The following is a 14210-nucleotide window of genomic DNA, read 5'->3' as shown; positions in this document are numbered from 1 at the left end:
CGGGCGGCGGGGAAATCCGCCAGGCATCTTACACGCGGCGCGCGGAACAGGAATGAGGGGGCTTGTGTCGGCGCGGCTCGCGCGCAGCCGGCAAAGTGAGGAGCGCGGGCGGTTGGCGGCGCCGCCCGGGAAAATGGCGGAGAAGGCCGGCGCAGCGGCCCCGCGGGGCCGCGCGAGGATCCGGGACCGCGGCCACCGCTGGGGACGGACGGGGCCGCCGCCGGGCGCGGCAGGGGCGGGGTGCGCGGGAGGCGAGGGCCCGGGCCGCGCTGGACGGGGTGTGAGAGGGCGTGAGTGGGCGTGAGCGCCCGGCCGGGGTGGGCGTGAAGGCCGCTGCGGCCCGAGTTCGGGCGTCGGCGCGGCCTCCGGGGCGCCGTCGGCGGGTGGGGGTCGCCGGATTTGTCCGGGTCGGCGCGTGCGGGAGCGGGAGCGGGTGCGGGGCCGCCGAGCCCCACGGACGCGGCCTCTGCAGCGGGGCGGGCTGGACGCTTCGCCTCCCCCCCAGGCGACCGCCGGAGTGGGATTCCCTCGGCCGCCCCTCGGTTGTGGGAGCGGAGTGGGCGGAGGTGGGGCGTTTTGTGCCGAGGCCGCGAGCGAGGCAGGCCGTGGACTTGGGTCAGGACGTCTTTTATCTGCAACGCGCAGCCGGTGCGAGGCCACGGCAGCTGTGGGCGTGTGGCCTGCTGCTCCCACCAGCAGCTGCTGTGGGCGCTGCGCTGCCTTCACCAGCAAAAATGCGGCGCCCCTTCCCCTCCCCCCGCCATCCCTCCGCGCCGAGCGGTTTCACCAAACCTCCCGTGACCTCTGCGGAAACCTGCCGCTGCAGGGCTCGTGTTCCTCCCCCGGGGCAGACAATAGGGGGTTTGTCTTTGAAGCCAACGCGGGGAATTGAACCCTGTGCGTCCCGGGTGCCTCTGCAAACAGCAGGTGGTTCCCGATCGGGGCGCTCCCTTCACAATGAGCGAGGTGTGCTTCTCCTCGCCGGGGAGGGGGCCGGAGATCTGATAGGAGGCGCGACTGTAAAGCCAGGAGACTCCTCCATAAAGCGTCCCGGCGACCAGGTGAGCCAGACGCCGGCTCTGCAGGACCCGGGCCTTCCTGCCCGCACTTGGTCCCGTCAGCTCTCTGGCCGAGAGGCTGGGAAGAGGGCGGTGCTGGAGTCAGACGCCGGCCTTTGTACTCGGTGCCTTTGGTCCCTCATCTGTAAAATGGGGCGCCAATCATAGTGGCCTCATAGGGTGGTGATGAGGACTCATCGAATCAAAAACTGTAAAACGCTTGGTGCTTGTTACATTGTAAGTGTTCGCAAAAGTTAGGATGTCATCACTGCCGAGATGTGGTTCCAGGTGCGTTTGCTGTGGTCTCGGAGCCTCACCCTCCTCCTTTTATGTTAACATCAAGTCAATGGCTCCCTTTTCTTACAAAGGCAAGATCGGGCCATATGTGGAGAAACAAGTGTGTTTTTTTTCCTTAATATATTTTTATTGATTTCAGAGAGGAAAGGAGAGGGAGGGAGAGAGAGAAACACCAATGATGAGAAAGAATCTTTGACCAGCTGCCTCCTGCACGCCCCACACTGGGGATCAAGCCTGCAACCCAGGCTTGTGCCCCGACTGGGAATCAAACCATGACCTCCTGGTTCATAGGGGGATGCTCAACCACTGAGCCACGCCTGGCAAGAAACAAGTCTTTGTGACGATACACAAGGAACAAGTCTCCTGTACTTAGATAACTTATATAGAACTACTTTTAAAATATTTTTAGAAAAAGAAAGCTTCCGATGAGCCACCTGAATACTCCAATTCTTACTGCCCTTGGGGTTTGGTAGGATTGTTGTCGACAGAAATGAGATTTAGATTTAGAGTTCTTGGGTAATTTTCTGTTTTAATTATGCTCCCCAAGCCATAGTTGTTATACTTTACAGTGTTATCCTTGAAATAGAAAAGATAACTTTCTAACAAACTTCAAGTAACAGTAAGGACATAGCAATAGACAGTGAGAACTTGGATATACCAGTGCTGTAACATCCTATGTTGCTAAATTGTTGGAAGAAATTAGACTTAACTTGCTTCAGAACAAAGTGGAAAATTTCCTAAGGAGATGATTCCCTTTCTCACTCAGATCGAGGGAAAGTACCTCAGACTTACCCTACCAGGGGTGGGCAAACTTTTTGACTCGAGGGCCACAATGGGTTCTTAAACTGGACCGGAGGGCCGGAACAAAAGCATGCATGGAGTGTTTGTGTGAACTAATATAAATTCAAAGTAAACATCATTACATAAAAGGGTACGGTCTTTTTTTTTTTTTTTAGTTTTATTCATTTCAAACGGGCGAATCTGGCCCGCGGGCCGTAGTTTGCCCACGGCTGCGACACACCATCTGCCTTCTTTATCGGTGTGATACTGAGACTAGGGGGGAGCCCTTCCCCTTTAGGTAGTCTTTTGGCATTTGTGGGATTTATAACGAGAACATTTAATGTTCAGAACAAATGATAACAAAACAGCTTTTGTGAGCAAATTTGAAAATATCTCAAGATAGATTTTAAAATGTCCATCCCGCCCTAATCGGTTTGGCTCAGTGGATAGAGCGTCGGCCTGTGGACTGAAAGGTCGCAGGTTCGATTCCAGTCAAGGGCATGAGCCTTGGTTGCGGGCACATCCCCAGTTGGGGGGTATGCAGGAGGCAGCTGATGGATGTTTCTCTATCGTCGATGTTTCTAATTCTCTATCCCTGTCTGTGAAAAATCAATAAAATATATTTTTTAAAATAAATAAATAAAATAAAATGTCCATCCCAACCTTCTCTCTTGCGTGCGTGCTGGCGGGGACTGCCCTTGAACACTTTAATAACAGTGACTCAGTGTCTGGTTAGGCTTCTTTCAGGTTCTTGGTGCTCTTGAAAAATGTCTGTGTAATCTGTGCTGATAGGGAGGCATCCAGCTTGCTCACAAGACCCCTTTGCTGAGCCTTTCCACCAACCCGTTGTCATTTGGTCATTTGTTGTGAGTCTTAACACGTTCCCTCCCCACGTTAGCTCGGTGCATGTGGGTGCCAGCACAGCCCTGTGCTCGCTGGGTCTGGGAGACGCTTCCAGCAAAACCGAGCTGGAGTGTCTGCCTGCTTCCAGGTCCCTTCTTCTCTTGCCTTCCTTGCTCCCCGAGGTAGATCCACACCCTCTCTGCTGCCTCCAGGACCTGCTTTCTGTGGCTTCCGTCAGCCTTGGGGACTTGTCCCTGGCGCTACCTGGCAGCTTTGGCCTACTCCCTGAGGCCCTGTCTGACCCTGACCCCCATCCTCTGGCCACACTGTTCCATCTGCTGGGATGGACCTCCTCATGGGGCCTGTTGCCTGGCTCACTCCCGCTCTGCCGGCTCCCGTCTTGGGCTTCCTGGGACAGGCATTTGCAGGGTTTTGTATTTCCCTGGAACTGGAGTTTCTCAGCAGTGCCTGCCATCTTGTTCCCCAGAGTGTGGTGGTGACATAAATGGAGTTTATCCTCATATGTCTGAGAGTTCTGATAATAGGAGTTGCTTCCCCACTAAACTCAGAAACTTATACTGGTCGTTGACACCGTTTGTGTATTGTGAAAAGAGCTTATTGGTCATTATTATGCTCCATCAGGTGGAATTTTTCTTGGCTTAACATTTGGTGTGGATTTTTCCTACTTTTTTTTGAAGTCTCTGGGAAAACTGTACTGCTGAGTATTAGGGATTTTTTCAATATTCTATAATGTTTCCTAAGTATCATTAATTCAGTACTTTCTTTTTTGTTGTTAAAATATATTTTATTAAGTTTTTACAGAGAAGAAGGGAGAGGGATAGAGAGTTAGAAACATCGATGAGAGAGAAACATCCATCAGCTGCCTCCTGCACACCCCCTACTGGGGATGTGACCACAACCAAGGTACATGCCCTTGACTGGAATCGAACCTGGGACCTTTCAGTCCTCAGGCCAATGCTCTATCCACTGAGCCAAACCAGTTAGGGCTTTTTTAAAAAAAATAATAAATATTTTATTGATCTCAGAGAGGAAGGAAGAGGGAGAGAGAGATAGAAACATCCACGATGAGAGAGAATCATGGATCACCTGCCTCCTGCACATCCCCCACTGGGGATCGAGCCCATAACCTGGGCATGTGCCCTTGACCAGAATCGAACCTGGGACCTTTCAGTTCACAGGCTGACGCTCTATCCATTGAGCCAAACTGGCTAGGGCTAATTCAGTACTTTCTAACTGAACATCTAATCTATGCTCAGTTAGTTGTGTGTATACTGTGGCACACTGTTCTTTGAAGAAGTTTGAAAAGGGCAAAGCCTATTAAGTCTATGAGCCCTTTAAACCATTCTCCAGACCAGGTCTGTATTACACTGCATACAGTAGGTGTTAGTTCCCCTGCCTGTCTTTATAAATAAAGTTTTGTTGAAGCCTTCACTTTTATTGTCTGTGGGTGCTTTGGCAGAACTGACTAGTTAGAACAGAAACTGGTGTCGGAACAAAGATAAGAAGTTGGGTTGTGAGTGGTTTGTGGGGTTAGACGGTTGTGTAAGGAATAAGAGGAAATAAGGATTATAATGTGAGTGTCTGAATTCAGGGGAAAGACTTTAGATTGTAGCCGTCTAGCTAATGGGGGCAGGGCAAGTCCTGAAAAAATGGATTAGGAACATCTACCTGACAGGAGTGAGCAGGACGGGCTGGAGAAGGAAGAGATTTGGTTCAGGGAGTTAATTGGACAGCTTTCTCAGCAGGAGGCTGAGGTGACAAATTACCCAACATTTCAGTGGCTCACAACAGCAGGTTTGCGTCTTGCTCACGTTTCACTTGCTTGTGGCTTTTGTCTGAGAGCCCATTCATGGGTCTGGGGCCAGCCCTTGTTTGGATCGTGGCATCCTTATGGCAGAGTGGCAGAAACGGTGTCTCTTCAAGCTTCGGCTGACAGCTCAGGTTCCATGGGCCAAAGCCGGTCACCTGCCCCAGCCCACCAGGGGAGGGGACCCACGCTCTTTCCCTCTCTCCGTTAATAGGCAGACGTCCCCTGGTACTGCGGAGGATATACAGCCCTCTTGTGGGGAACGGCTGAGCAAATAGTTGGAGACGATACTGTGGACCCCTTCCTCCCACCGCACCCAGAGAAAACAAGCCTGTTCCATGCTCTGAGCCATCTCAGGGGTTTGGGGGGAGAGGAGGTGCCAGCCAGCCCTCCCTGCTCAGCCTGGGGCACTGGAGCCAGCCTCCTTCAGGCTCCTCAGACCCTGCATTCTCCACTGCTGGTGTCTGGTGCTTGGGGACCTTGGGTCTGGCATCTGCTTGGTGGCTACCTGAAAGCTTGGCATCTGGCCACAGCCCATTGCTCCAGGGGTTGCTCCTGGTACCTCCCAAGTAGTTACCAACCTATCATTCCCCTGTCACCAGGGCCACTGCCAAGCAGGGGCTGCACCGGGTCCCATCTGCACGATGGCCACGCCTCCTGGGTGGGCTCCCTGCCCTCTCTTCCACAGCGCTGCGCAGGGGGGTGTGCAGAGCTGTGGTTCTCACTCGAGTGGTTTGTCTGAGACATTTGTCATTGTCCCGACTGGGAGAGGTGCCACTGACGTCAGCTGCATGCGGCCAAGGTGCTGCTCAGCAGCTGGTGCACAGGAGGCCCGTGGCCTGTGTGCTGGCCCAGGAGCAGGTCCCGAGCCCGTCCTGGAGACCGCACCCCTCCTCCCTGGCCCCCGTGCTCTGCTCTCCAGCCGAGTGCACCAAGCCACGCCCTGCTCCTGTTCCTTCCTCACCCCAGAAAAGCAAAGCTCAGGTGCCCCTTCAGCTCCTCTGACCCTCCTGGGGCTTGTCCTAACAGGAGCCCTTCCTGTTCCCCCCCTCAGCCCAGTTCTCCTGCCTCCCAGGGCATCTGAGCTGGGCCGTGGTCCCTGCACAGCCACCAGGCGTCCGTGCATGTGCTAAATAGATTAAAATTGCACACTGAATGGGTAAAAGGAGAAATGGGGGCCAGGAAAAGGCTGTTGCAGAAGGGGAGGTGGCACCCCCACGTGCAGAAGTCAGCACCAGGCACCTCTGTCTGCTCTTGGTCTCCCTTGCAATGGCTGCCTGGCAGCCTGTGCACTGTGAACCACCACCACCTTGTCCAGCCTCACAGCAACCTGCTGTCCACTCCAGCCCACCCCGCTCACTGCCTGTGTGCTGGCCGCCACCTCAGTGCCCAGGCCCATGAGTATGGCCATCTGGGCTCGTCTGTGGGCGTAGGAAGACAATCATGGTTTAGCCCAGTGGTTTTCTAGGTGCATTCAACATAGACGGGCGCGCAAATGGGGTTTTCAGAGTCTTGGTGGGAAGAGGGTTTACCAGCAAGCGTGGTGAGAGTTTGGCCGTGTAATTTCTAGGCCGTGTCCATGGCGGGGAGGGGGGCTTGACTGTCATCACCCGCAGGCTGTGGGCTGTCAGAGCTGCAGCTCACGCCTCTGTTTAAAGTGTTGTGGAGTTTTCAGCTAAAATCAGGCCCTGTGCCCACCACAGTGCCCCTGCCCATGCCCCTTGTGGTGGTGTCTCCCTGAACCAGTTCTGGCACCGTGTACACCTGCTGCACGTTTCAGAGCAGCGGCTCCAGGAGTGTCCCCAGGCCACCACCCCGTCCTGTGCCTGCCTCCCACCTGCTCAGCCCATCCCCCACTCCTGTCTCCAGGCCATCCATGCCCTCTCCTCCCCTCAGTCATCTCTGCTAGTTCATCTCAGCCTGGCTCTCTGCCTGTCCCCTCTCCTGCCTGTAAACACACGGACTAGGGAAAGTGGAGTTTCTGTTATATGCTGATTTCTTCTAAACTTGTATCCAAAGCTCGGACCTCTTCCTGAGCCACCAAGGCGACTTGCTGCTGGGCCTGCAGAGGCGTGCCTGTGGCAGCCTCCCCTCCACAGGGCCCTCCAGCCCTGCCTGGCCCTGCCCTTGGACTGCCCTGTGCTCTGTCCTCCAGTCCTCCTCATGCCTGTCACTGGGTGGTCACCTGTGTGCCTGCAGGACTCACCTGCTAGGGGCTGCGCATGGGGTGCAGTGAGAGGGCCACCACGTGGACGGAGGATGCTGCACCCATGCAGCAGGTGACACGCAGGCTCTGAGGCAGGCATACAGTAGGTGTTAGAGGTGGTTCTTGCTGCGCGTTACACTGCACACAGTAGGTGTTAGAGGTGGTTCTTGCTGCGCGTTACACTGCACACAGTAGGTGTTAGAGGTGGTTCTTGCTGTGCGTTACACTGCACACAGTAGGTGTTAGAGGTGATTCTTGCCAGGTACTAACTGCACACAGTAGGTGTTAGAGGTGATTCTTGCCAGGTACTAACTGCACACAGTAGGTGTTAGAGGTGATTCTTGCCAGGCGTTACACTGCACACAGTAGGTGTTAGAGGTGGCTCTTGCCGCGGGTTACACTGCATACAGTAGGTGTTAGAGGTGGTTCTTGCCAGGTGCTAACTGCATACAGTAGGTGTTAGAGGTGGTTCTTGCCAGGTGCTAACTGCATACAGTAGGTGTTAGAGGTGGTTCTTGCTGCGTTACACTGCACACAGTAGGTGTTAGAGGTGGTTCTTGCTGTGCGTTACACTGCACACAGTAGGTGTTTGTACGGCTCTTGCCGTGCATTACACTGTGTGCAGTAGGTGTTAGAGGCGAGTCTCTGTGGGTACTTTGAAGGGTCAGGGGTCGTGCTCCAGTTCAGGCCAGATGCTGCCCCTCCACTGTCTGCGTGGTGACTTATGGGTGATGCTGTTACCCACACAGAAGGCTGTCTCTTGTGGCTTATTCTCCAGCCCCCGACAGGTCGTCATGCCCTGCACATCAGTGCAGACACCCACCCTGACATGCGCATGGCTGACCTGCTCTTCACCGCGTAGTGCAGTGTTGTGGTCAGCAGACCAGGTCTGTGCGGGGAGACTGCATGGAGCTCTGCGTGCGCTGGGCCCTACGCTCCCTGGGATGGCAGCTGCAGCCTCGCGTGCTCGTGACGCGTGGTTGTCTGTCAGCCTCCTGGTCCCCGAGGCTGCTGCTTGTTTCCGGAGCCGGCACCCACACCCTCCCTTTCCCCTCAGCAGGCTGGAGCATTGACAGCAGCTGACCAACGGGCCTGCCTCGCGTGGGCTCTGTGTGTGGCTCGTCTGCCAGCGTGTGCGTGTGCGCGTGCGCATGGACAAGGACTGGGGCTGGGCAGCCCAACCTTGGACTTTTGTTGAGAACTCACGTTAGGCCCTGGTATGTGGTCAGTTTTCAGGAATGTTCCATGGATGGTGGGCAAGGATCTGAGCCCTGCGTGCCCCCAAGAGGAAGCCTGGCGAGCCGAGCCGTCTCCTGCCCTAGAGGTTCTGCCCACACTGGCCTCCTCGGCTGGGTGGCCTGTTTGAGCGGCCGCATTCCTGGAGCTGCACCAGCTTTGTCGTCGGGGTAGCTTGTGCCTTCCTGACGTTCAGAACCCACATCCTTATGTTTTCAATGTGTTGGGTATAAAGCACGTGTCGGGGGCTTTCAACATCTGGTCTGACAGTGTTTGTCTCCTTTTTGTTCCGTAAGGTTCTTCTCTCTGAGTTTATTTCTGCCATCTCTGCATTCTACGCGTCCTGTCATTTGGGACAGGTTGCTTTGTTCCTCCTTTCTTAACTTGTTTTGGATTCTCTTTTCTTCTCTCTTTTTTCTCCTGTTAGATTGGGATTCATTCCTCGGCTTCCATAGGGGCCGCCACCCCACATGTTTTAACACGCAGAATTCATGTATCAGAATCTAAACTCAACTGTTATTTTTACTTTTCTCAAAACAATTCAGAGACCTTAGGACACCGATTGTGGTGACCTCCGTCCTGCCCCAGGCCTGACCCCTGTGTGCCACTCCTTCCTGGTTCTCCCTGGTGCCTGCAGCTGGGCTCTGGCCGTCCCAGGCTCTGTCCTCGCTACTGCGCTCAGGCCGCACGGACCCTCCCAGGCTGCTGCTGGCCAGGCCTCATGCCGACTCCTGGTTTCCCCCCGTGTTTGCCCTCTGAGGTTCTGAACTATCCTCCCAACTCATCAACAGATTTAACGTTTTTAAAAAATAGTTTAAACTCTCATATGTTTGTTTGTTCTTTCTTAGAGGCTGGTCAAAGCTTTCTCGTCATTATTGTGACAGAAATGGGCACGTTTGCTCCCAGGTATTTATCGCCAGCAGGTGCTGAGGGCTCCCACTGCTGCTCTGGTCCTCCCATCGTCTGGCCGCGCTCGGCCCTTCCGGTGAAATGTTTCTCAGATTCATCAACAGTTTTCTGGAAACTCCAGCAAGTAACCAGGAGCCCTCCTCCCCACTCCCCCCGAGGCAGCAGTGGCTCCCCTCAGACCCACTGCGGGCACAGGGTGCAGCCCCCCAACCCCGAGGCCCTGCTGTGCCCGGGGCCCTGTGCAGACCCAGCCTCCCCACCTGGGACTGTTTCCTGATGTTTTATGCCCTGTTTTATTGTATTAAAAGTTTGTTTTGTTTTACTTTCTTCTGGTATAGATGAACCTTTCAGGTGAGAACAGCTCTGTAACTGCCCATCAAATTGACCTGCCTGTGTGGTTTTGACTCAAAAATGGCCCTCTCTGCCTGTGAAACACTGAGCATGCTTCAGTCCTCCGGCTCCGGCCCTCCGCCCTCCGTGCTCTCAGGGTCTGCTCTTGAGTCTGCATCTGAAAACAACTTCATTTCACTCCTCTTCCTGAAAGGGAGCCTCCCTGGGCTCAGTTCAGACCAGACCTTCTGTGGCTTCTCACACCACTCCCACCCAAGCCCCACTCCCCAGCGAGCAATGAGCTGCCTCTTCCGTGGGCTCTGCTCGGCTGCGTGGGTGTATATGTTCATGGAAATCATCAAACTGCACTTGAGAAATGTCTGCTGGCCTTTCACCTAGGGGACAGGACCTCCCGGGGCCCTGGGCTGTGTTCTGGAGCCCCGCCTTCCAGAGTGCCAGACCTCCCGCCGGATGCGAGGGTCCAGCCTCCTGGAGGTGGCCCCTGCCTCTGACAGGTGCTGTTTACTGTTCCAGTTGCTCACCTCCACCCGAGGGCTCTGTGGCTGAGGCTGGAGTCTCAGGATACCCTGTCATGCATTGGCCCCTTCCCTTCCCTCCAGTCACCCTCTCCTCCAGGTCATGGGTGTGGAAGGAGCTCCTGGAGAGGTCAGAGGCCGGGCCAGGTGCAGGGCTGGCCTCGTGGTGGGGCATGTGCCCGAGGGAGTAAGGAGCAGCAGGGAGGAGGGCCACTCCGGACCCTGTCAGGCCTACACATGTGCCCACACAGGGTGGCACATGCTCTCATGTGCTCATATATACACACGTGTCCACACACATGGTCAGCACCACTCAGTGTCTGCAGGCGGACCTGCCAGCCTGTGGGTAGGAGGGTATGGGGCTGCCCTGGGGACAGGACAGGACACTCGGGACTGAGGAGCGGGCACAGTGGCCCCGGCTGCGGGAGGGGCATCACTCTGTTCCAGGAGCAGATTGCCGCTTCCTGGGCGGGTCTCCCTCCACACAGGCCCGCGAGCAGCACAGAGCATCTTCTGTTCCGGCGCCCGCGTGGGAAGTTGGCATCCAGGATCTTCTCACCCACTCACCACTGGAACTTGCCCACCATGGGGATGGGGGATGGCAAGGGCCCGGATGGTGACTCAGGGTCCCTCAAACATGGTGTGTCGGTGCCGGCATCTTGCCCTGCTCTGGGTGTGTTCGTCGCCTGCTGGCCGTCCTGCTATCCACTGAAGCTCAGTGTTGGCACAGGCTGGTGTGGCCAGGCCGTGGCCCTGCACCGCTCCCAGCTCACATGTGGGACGAGGACTGAGGCTGGGGCAGGGGCCACAGGAGCCCCAGGTGGGAGGAGTCCACAGAGGTGCTGTGCCTGCAGCTCTTGGGAGCAGGGCAGGTGTTGTCACGCCGAGTGAATTTCCCGCGTATTCACTGCCCGTGGTGCCAAGTGACTGTTGGGGCTGCGAGGTCCTCAGTGGGCGTCGAGCCCCATTTCTTCACACTGACACCTGGTTCTGGGGCTGGCCACCTCCCCTTGTGGGGCATGTCACCCAAGGCCCGGGTCCCCAAGGGGCAGCCCATGGCTCTGGGGTGGGTGGGGGAAGGCTGAGTGCTGTGGCTGGGGGCTCGGAGCCCTCAGGGCTGCTCCGCTGTGTTGTCCATCCGAGAGGCCTGGGCTGGGGTGACTTTCAAGGTGACAGGCCTCCTTCAAGTGAGGGGTCGTCTGCATGGAGCATTTGGGGGCGTTGGCCAGGACAGAGTGCAGGGCCCTCCTCAGCTTCCTTTCCCAGGAAATAGGCAGCAAACCCACCCCAGGAGGCTGTGATGTGAGTTCTGTTTTAAAGACTCATACAAGACACTGAGCAGAGGAGAGGGGAGGGAAGGAGAGGCGTTGTCTCCCCAATGGGACCCCCAGGAGCCTGGCGGGCTGCCCCCCACCTGCACAGACAGGTGAGAAGTGACCTGGAAACAGCTGAAAACTGGAGAAATGTAGGCTTGAGGACTTTTTGAGAAAAGTTGTAATGACCACTGATAGAAATTAAAAACTATTTTATTGTCCTAGCTGGTGTGGCTCAGTGGATATAGCGTCAGCCTGCGGACCAAAGGGTCCCGGGTTCAATTCTGGTCAAGGGCATGTACCTTGGTTGCAGGCTCCTCCCCGGCCGTGCCCTGGTCAGGGCTCATGCAGGAGGCAACCAATCGATGTGTTTCTCTCACACTGATGGTTCTCTCTGTCTGTCCCTCTCTCTTCCACTCGCTCTAAAAATTCAATGGAAAAATATCCTCGGGTGAAGATTAACAACAACAACAACAAAAAATAATAATAATAAAATAAAAAATATTTAAAAAACACTTTTATTGAAAATACAATTTTAAAACTAAGTGCAGAGGACAAAAGCAGAGCATAAAACTACAGGAAGCAAACAGACTGAAAGCAGCGGGAGAAATGTGCGCAGCGAAGGTTCCGTCCCCTGTTGGCAAGCACAGGCTCCGTCACTCAGGTCCCGAGGCCGGGTGTCCTGGGCCTTCTCTGTGTTTTCAGTTTCACTGTTTCACTGTTTAGGACTTTTCTTCTTTTCCTTGAGACCCCATTTTCTCCTTTTAGCAGCGGTGGCCTGGGGCAGGGCCGGCCTGCTGGGTGCCCTGTGGCCTGAGTGTGTCCCCCTTCCTCTCTTAACCTTTTTCATTCGAAAGGAGATCAGGCAGTGATTCATTTCGTGTTTGTTGATTCACTGAGCAAAAGTTTAGGCACTGGGAATGCAGTTGTAAGCAGAGTCATCACCCTAGTTTCAGATGTTAAACCATCACAGTGAGGTTTCAGTAATAAGAACATCTTCTGTCGCAAGGTGCTGCTGGCTCTCCTTCCCCTGGGACCAGGTCCTCTGTCCTGGGTCTGAGATCACCGAGCTGCCCCCAGCGCCCCTGCCGAAGCCCCGGTTTGCCACGTAAGGTGGGGCGGGCGTAGCAGCACGGAGACCTCTGACCCTCAAGGGGTGTTTGTTGGCACAGCCTTGCAGGCTGAGAGTGCTGCCCCTGTCGTGGAGCCTGCCACCGCTGCTCTCGTGTCTCCGAGCCCAGTGGGCAGCGCCGTGCTGCTGGAGGGGCGGCTGTCCCTGCTCGTGACCAGCTTCTCTGTTCTGACAACTCGCATATTTTGTTCTTGGTCCCACCGGGACCCCTGGTGCCGTTTAGTCGGCAAGGGAAGTTCAGGAAGGCAGGGACAGTGGGGGCTTGGCCACGGCCCAGTGGTTGGGGGAGGTTCTGACTGCCTGTCCTGTGACCTTAGGCACCAGGCAGCAGCCAGCTCCATCCCTGAGGTGGCAGCTTTCCGAGTGCTTCAGAGACAACGCCACCATCACCGACAGATTCACTTTCTGCCCGATGATGTGCTTCCACACACGCGTCCTTCCTCCGTGGGGTGGCCCGGGAAGGTTTGGAAGCTGATGTTAACCTGCGAGCTGATTCCATGACTTGAGGGGCTGGGCCACAGCTGTAGCGGTTAGGGTGGTCATCCTGTGGAGCAGGGGACCGGAGATGCCAGCCGCCCTGCCCGGCAGAATGGGGCATTGTGCCTGCTGCTCAGAGCCCAGCCTGCAGACGTGGGACTCAGAGCGCTCATTGTTCACATGGGGAAACTTGGGAAAACAGCAGTGAGAGAGGCACCCGGGCCTTCTGGAAGCCATGGCTGAGTCAACACTTGTTTATTCACCGGAATGAACAACAAGAATGAAAAATAGGGAACAAGATTTAAGTCAGAGGAGGATGTCAGCCAGCTGGGAGGAGTGAAAGCCTGAGCCTTGAGGGGACTGAGTTTGCGTTGAACAAAGAGGACTTTTAGGGGCACCAGTGGAACGTGGACTTGACAGAAGGGGCTGTGGCCTGGTGGGCGTGGAGAACGGGGCATGGTGCCGGGGGAGGTGCGCTGCCAGAGGAAGGCGGGTGCTCCGCCTGCATTTCTATAAGACCCCACTGGGAAATGGGGAGGAGATGGGAAACCCCAACTTGCTGTGGAGCTGCCGACCGTTGGCCAAGACGAGGGTCTCTGTGGCCTGGGCCGCGGCTCCCATGGACTTACATGGACTTACTCGCCGACTAGCAAGGGTTGGGTCCGGGCTGGAGTTTGTGGGCAGGGCCAAGGTCACTCTGAAGGAGCTGTTGCTGGGGAGTCGCCCTCCTCCCGCCCACCTGGCAGCACCAGCCGTGACTGTGACCGAGGCCCTGATGGCCCGTTAGAAACCCTCGCACCTCGCTTGCTGGCACCTGAGGGGATGGGTGTTGCTGTGTGGCAGACGGAGAGCAGGCGGCAGCTGCAGGCCTCGCTGAGAGTCCTGCCCTTGGGGCTCACCCACGGGAGGCGCAGGGCATTGTGTCTTCCATCTGAGCTGGGTTGCTGTCTCTTGCAACCAAAAAATGCCCTAATAGACCAGAAACTCGTTTTCAGAGCAGAGCCTCTAAGAAAACTTGGCAATAGAGCCTTCTGGGACAACACGCCTGGTTTCAGTCTGTCTGACTCTTGTCTCTTTCCTTAGGGACGAGCAGTAATCGGGGGCAGCAAGGGACCCTTAGGTAGACACTAGAGAAAGCGAAGAAAAGGGGCAGTGGGTGCAATGGAACGGCTGGCGGGAAGATGTTTAGAAGAAAATTAGCCCAGGAAACAGAAGGAAATTTTTTAAAAATATTTTTATTGATTTTTTACAGAGAGGAAGAGAGA

General features: G+C 55.7%; 1 long non-coding RNA gene across 1 annotated transcript; it reads left to right on the top strand.

The window, feature by feature from the left end:
• The first annotated feature begins 7293 nt into the window (after nucleotides 1-7293).
• On the top strand, nucleotides 7294-9480 carry LOC106695324. Its single transcript, XR_001346428.2, has 2 exons — nucleotides 7294-9008; nucleotides 9097-9480. It is a non-coding gene; the product is annotated as an uncharacterized LOC106695324 (long non-coding RNA).
• The last annotated feature ends 4730 nt before the right edge of the window (nucleotides 9481-14210 follow it).

Source organism: Myotis lucifugus, unplaced genomic scaffold (assembly GCF_000147115.1).
Source record: "Myotis lucifugus unplaced genomic scaffold, Myoluc2.0 scaffold_1098, whole genome shotgun sequence".
Classification (NCBI taxonomy): Eukaryota; Metazoa; Chordata; class Mammalia; order Chiroptera; family Vespertilionidae; genus Myotis; species Myotis lucifugus.
The sequence above is the reverse complement of the archived record's forward strand: the minus strand, read 5'-3'. Positions and strand labels throughout refer to the sequence as shown.